The sequence below is a fragment of the Bison bison genome, unplaced genomic scaffold (assembly GCF_000754665.1).
Source record: "Bison bison bison isolate TAMUID 2011002044 unplaced genomic scaffold, Bison_UMD1.0 scf7180017864384, whole genome shotgun sequence".
In the NCBI taxonomy this organism is placed as follows: Eukaryota; Metazoa; Chordata; class Mammalia; order Artiodactyla; family Bovidae; genus Bison; species Bison bison.
In genome coordinates, this window is record NW_011494956.1 from 392687 (window position 1) to 398596 (window position 5910).

A 5910-nucleotide genomic window follows, 5' to 3' on the forward strand; every position below is an offset into this window, starting at 1 on the left:
GTAATCAGTCTGATTTCGGTGTTGACCATCTGGTGATGTCCATGTGTAGAGTCTTCTCTTGTGTTGTTGGAAGAAGGTGTTTGCTATGACCAGTGCATTTTCTTGGCAAAACTATATTAGTCTTTGCCCCGCTTCATTGTGTACTCCAAGGCCAAATTTGCATGTTACTCCAGGTGTTTCTTAACTTCCTATTTTTGCATTCCAGTCCCCTATAATGAAAAGGACATCTTTTTTAGGTGTTAGTTCTAAAAGGTCTTGTAGGTCTTCACAGAACCATTCAACTTCAGCTTCTTCAGCGTTGCTGGTTGGGGCATAGACTTGGATTACCGTGATATTGAATGGTTTGCCTTGGAAACAAACAGAGATCATTCTGTCGTTTTTGAGATTGCATCCAAGTACTGCATTTCGAACTCTCTTGTTGACCATGATGGCTACTCCATTTCTTCTGAGGGATTCCTGTCCGCAGTAGTAGATATAATGGTCATCTGAGTTAAATTCACCTGTTGCAGTCCATTTGAGTTCGCTGATTCCTAGAATGTCGACATTCACTCTTGCCATCTCTTGTTTGACCGCTTCCAATTTGCCTTGATTCATGGACCTGACATTCCAGGTTCCTATGCAATATTGCTCTTTATAGCATCGGACCTTGCTTTTATCACCAGTCATGTCCACAGCTGGGTATTGGTTTTGCTTTGGCTCCATCCCTTCATTCTTTCTGGAGTTATTTCTCCACTGATCTCCAGTAGCATATTGGGCACCTACTGACCTGGGGAGTTCCTCTTTCAGGATCCTATCATTTTGCCTTTTCATACTGTTCATGGGGTTCTCAAGGCAAGAATACTGAAGTGGTTTGCCATTCCCTTCTCCAGTGGACCACATCCTGTCAGACCTCTCCACCATGACCTGCCCATCTTGGCTTGCCCCATGGGCATGGCTTAGTTTCACTGAGTTAGACAAGGCTGTGGTCCTAGCGTGATTATATTGACTAGTTTCCTGTGAGTATGGTTTCAGTGTGTCTGCCCCTAATGCCCTCTTGCAACACCTACCGTCTTACTTGGGTTTCTCTTACTGAGTTTAACTTGTATTAAAATTTTTTTTTTGAAGTCTAAAGAAGAAAAAAGATCAGGGAACTTAAATACATTTTTAGTAGTACTTTTATTGAAAAATTTTTAATTCTTAGGGGCCTCCATTGTGGCTCAGTCGTAAAGAATCCACCTGCCAGTTCAGGAGACACGGGTTCAATCCCTGATCTAGGAAGATCCCAAATTCCTTGGAGCAACTTAAGCCTGTGCACAGTTAGCGAGCCTGTGCTCTAGAGCCCAGGAGCCGAAACTACTGAGCCCATGGACCCCCAAATCCTGAAGCTCAAGTGCCCTGGAGCTCTTGCTCCACAGCAAGAGAAACCACTGCAATGAGAAGCCCACACAGGGCAACTAGAGAGTAGCCGCCACTCTTCAAAACTAAAGAAAAGCCCATTCAGCAACAGAGACCCAGCACAACCAAAAGTTTAAAAAAAATTAAAACAAAATTTTAATTCTCAGAATGATACACACATAACTCTCCAGAAAACTCAGCTATTCAAAACTGCCTAGTCCCCAAAGGACTCAGGTAGACAGGCTGAGGGTTTTACCGATAGGCTTGGTCCAGAGTCCTTTTTTTTTTTTCTTCTGTCCTTTTCCCTCCATGCTAGTGAAGGAAACATGAGAATCTCAAGGCACTAGCTAAGCCAGCTGTCTTTTTTCTCGGTAATATTATATCTAAATGGAGTTTTTAATCTCCACAGGAAAACATAATACTTCTTTGTGGTTCTCACAGCCTTCATGATTAGGGAGATCTGTCCACTGTTATATTAAAGCCTTCCTACTATACTTTACATACTGTTCTCTGTACTTTTTTTTTTTTAATATATGTTTAAATCTCACTTTAGCTTACCCTTCCATGGTTTCCACAGTGATTGGTAACTGTCATCTCTTTTCCTTTCTTTCCTACAAGTAGAAAATACTTTGGTACAAGGGTGTAGTACTATATTGCCTCTAGTTTAAACATACTCGTTTTTAAAACCACCGTGACAGTTATGCTCAAACCTACATACTTTCCTTTACAGCAAAACGAGCAAGCCGAGCTTCACCATTAGTGTGGTTACTTCAGTGAGCTTTGCAAACTTTGAGAACAATGTTTTAATTATAAAAGCAGAAGAAACCCACTGTTTCTCGGCTTTGCAAAATAGTGTATACTCTTTCAAGATGAGAAAACAATGATATGCTTTATGGCAGTAAAACACATATATTGGGTGACTTTGTCACTTGAATATTAATGGCTCTTTATATAGTTCTAGTCTTCTCTGCCCAGGAACTCAAGTGACTTAATTATGTTTGGTAGCCATGAGTCCGTAAGAGTCTACTTACTATAATAGGGAAACATGGGAAAAGTCATTTCATTTTCTTAATGGGCCTAAAATAAAAAGGAACATCAGGAATATAGATATCTGCATTAATCAATTTACAACTTTTTATAAGATAATTTTTTAAGTGTAGTGTAAATTGTTTCATTAGAAATAATTGTGTAACTGTCAGAATGAGAGGCCATGCACTTTTATTGTACTTGAAGCTAAATTGATGCTTTTTAGTTGCAAAGACTACAGTTTTCATCTTCCTCTCCTGCCATTATCATCTCTAGTCTCACAGAACAGTCTGCCCAATGACCAGCTACAAAGAGAGGCAACACAGAGAAGGGTTTTTGCCCTTTCTCACAAACTTCGTGAGATCCTTTACCTCTTTTATTCTTTATTTTTCTTAGTCTTTACTCTTTTACTTTGAACTCTGATCCACCCATTTATGTATGGCATTGTGCTGATAGGAAAACAAAGCAAATTTTAAAACCTTTTCTAGCTCTTTTTACAAAGTCAGTGCCTCTGTTGTGTTAAATATTAAATACTTGGAATGATCTGTGTTGTGTGTTGAACAAAGGGTAAAGTTGTAAAGTTTAGAATGCTCTCAGGCCATTCCATCCTTGAAAATCATTTAATTCATAAACTCATCAGGCTACAGAAAGGAGTATCCTAGGGGGCAGGGGGCTATTCTGCAGAAGGGAAGTTCCTTTGGGTGGCTGTCTGTTGGAACCATTTTTCCTTGAAAGTCCACCTTCTTCTGGAAAGCAAAACTCCTAGTATGATTCAATAGCTAGAGCTGCAGAAATGTGCATAAGAAAAGGCACATGACTGCAGAATGCTCTGGAGTGCTTGGACATGGTTTGGATGGCAGAAATTATCTTTACTCCTTTTCTACCGAAGAGGGGTTCCCTGAGGTAACCAGAGGTGTGATGGGCAAAGCAAATGGAGTTTTTTTAATACCTGCATGCCGATGTTGTGATTGTCATAAATCCAATGAGAAGTGGATGCCTGTGGCTTTGAAGGAATGTGCTTAGTGCACAGAACGAAAAGGCTTCTCAGTTAACTCAAAGGCTAAAATCACACAGATTAAAATTCAGAGAATGAGGAAAAGAAAATCCAGGGAAGTCTTTGAGTTTCACAGGAGCAAGTATAGATGGTTAGGATTTGATTTTCTGGCATGGTCTGCAAACCATATGCTTTTAGTCCAAATAAATAAAAAGCCCTTACAAAGCTCAAGTGAGTGTAAGTCCTGCAGCAAAATAAAATTACTTGATTTGCAGCAAGACTGTTCCACAATACATAAACTAAAAGAACTGAGAAAGGCCATAGATAACTTTTTTCAGTACTTAAAAAAATGAGCAAGTCACCATGTACTTTCCAAAAGGAGAAAATTATTTGTTTCACAATATGAGCAATATAATTAAAAAAATTTTTTTAATGTTTAGGACCTTAAGGGTGTAATTATTTGGTATCCCTTCCCATGCCTTTTATTCTTCCACTCTTTGCCTAGACATAAATACCAAATTCCATGCCTTTCTTAGGCACTTGGAACAATTTCTTTTCATGCCAAACCTCGAAAGCCTCCTCCCCACCCCTTTTTTTAATTTAAATTTTATTTCTTTGGCCATGTGGTGTGGTTCAATTCCCAACCAGGAATTGAACCTGTGCCCCCTGCATTAGGAGCATGGACTCTCAACCTCTGGATGACCAGAGAAGTTCTTCCCTCCTTTTAAAAATTATTTTTTTGAGAAATAATTTAAATAACATAAAATTCACCCTTTCAAAGTGCAATTCACTGAGGTTTGGAATATTCACAAAGTTGTGCAACCATGGTCACCACTATCTGATTACAGAACATTTTCATCCCTCCAGAAAGAAACACATATCCATGAGGAATCACTCCCCATTTCCTCCTCCCTCTAGTCCCTGACAACCACTAATCTACTTTCTGCAGATTTGCCTCTTCTGGATGTTTCAAATAAGTAGAATTATACAATATATACTCCAGTGGACCACATTCTGTCAGACCTCTCCACCATGACCTGTCCGACTTGGGTGGCCCCACACGGCATGGCTTAGTTTCATTGAGTTAGACAAGGCTGTGGTCCGTGTGATCAGATTGGCTAGTTTTCTGTGATTATGGTTTCAGTCTGTCTGCCCTCTGATGCCCTCTCGCAACACCTACCATCTTACTTGGGTTTCTCTTACCTTGGACGTGGGGTATCTCTTCATGGCTGCTCCAGCAAAGCACAGCTGCTGCTCCTTACCTTGGATGAAGTCGCCCCTCCTGACCTTGAACATGGAGTAGCTCCTCTCGGCCCTCCTGTGCCCACACAGCGGCCGCTCCTCAGACGGGTCATGGTGGAGAGGTCTGACAGAATGTGGTCCACTGGAGAAGGGAATGGCAAACCACTTCAGTATTCTTGCCTTGAGAACCCCATGAACAGTATGAAAAGGCAAAATGATAGGATACTGAAAGAGGAACTCCCCGGGTCGATAGGTGCCCAATATGCTACTGGAGATCAGTGGAGAAATAACTCCAGAAAGAATGAAGGGATGGAGCCAAAGCAAAAACAATACCCAGTTGTGGATGTGACTGGTGATAGAAGCAAGGTTCAATGCTGTGAAGAGCAATATTGCAAAGGAACCTGGAATGTCAGGTCCATGAATCAAGGCAAATTGGAAGTGGTCAAACAGGAGATGGCAAGAGTGAACGTAACATCAACATTCTAGGAATCAACGAACTAAAAGGGACTGGAATGGGTGAATTTAACTCAGATGACAATTATATCTACTACTGTGTGCAGGAATCCCTTAGGAGAAATGGAGTAGCCATCGTGGTCAACAAAAGAGTTCGAAATGCAGTACTTGGATGCAATCTCAAAAACGACAGAACGACAGAATGCTGAAGAAGCTGAAGTTGAACGGTTCTATGAAGACCTACAAGACCTTTTAGAACTAACACCCAAAAAAGATGTCCTTTTCATTATAGGGGACTGGAATGCAAAAGTAGGAAGTCAAGAAACACCTGGAGTAACAGGCAAATTTGGCCTTGGAGTACAGAATGAAGTAGGGCAAAGGCTAATAGAGTTTTGCCAAGAGATTGCACTGGTCATAGCAAACACCCTCTTCCAACAACACAAGAGAAGACTTTACACATGGACATCACCAGATGGTCAACACCGAAATCAGATTGAGTATATTCTTTGCAGCCAAAGATGGAGAAGCTCTATACAGTCAGTAAAAACAAGACCGGGAGCTGACTGTGACTCAGATCATGAACTCCTTATTGCCAAATTCAGACTGAAATTGAAGAAAGTAGGGAAAACCACTAGACCATTCAGGTATGACCTAGATCAAATCCCTTATGATTCTACAGTGGAAGTGAGAAATAGATTTAAGGGACTAGACAGAGTGCCTGATGAACTATGGAATGAGGTTCGTGACATTGTACAGGAGACAGGGATCAAGACCATCCCCATGGAAAAGAAATGCAGAAAAGCAAAATGGCTGTCTGGGGA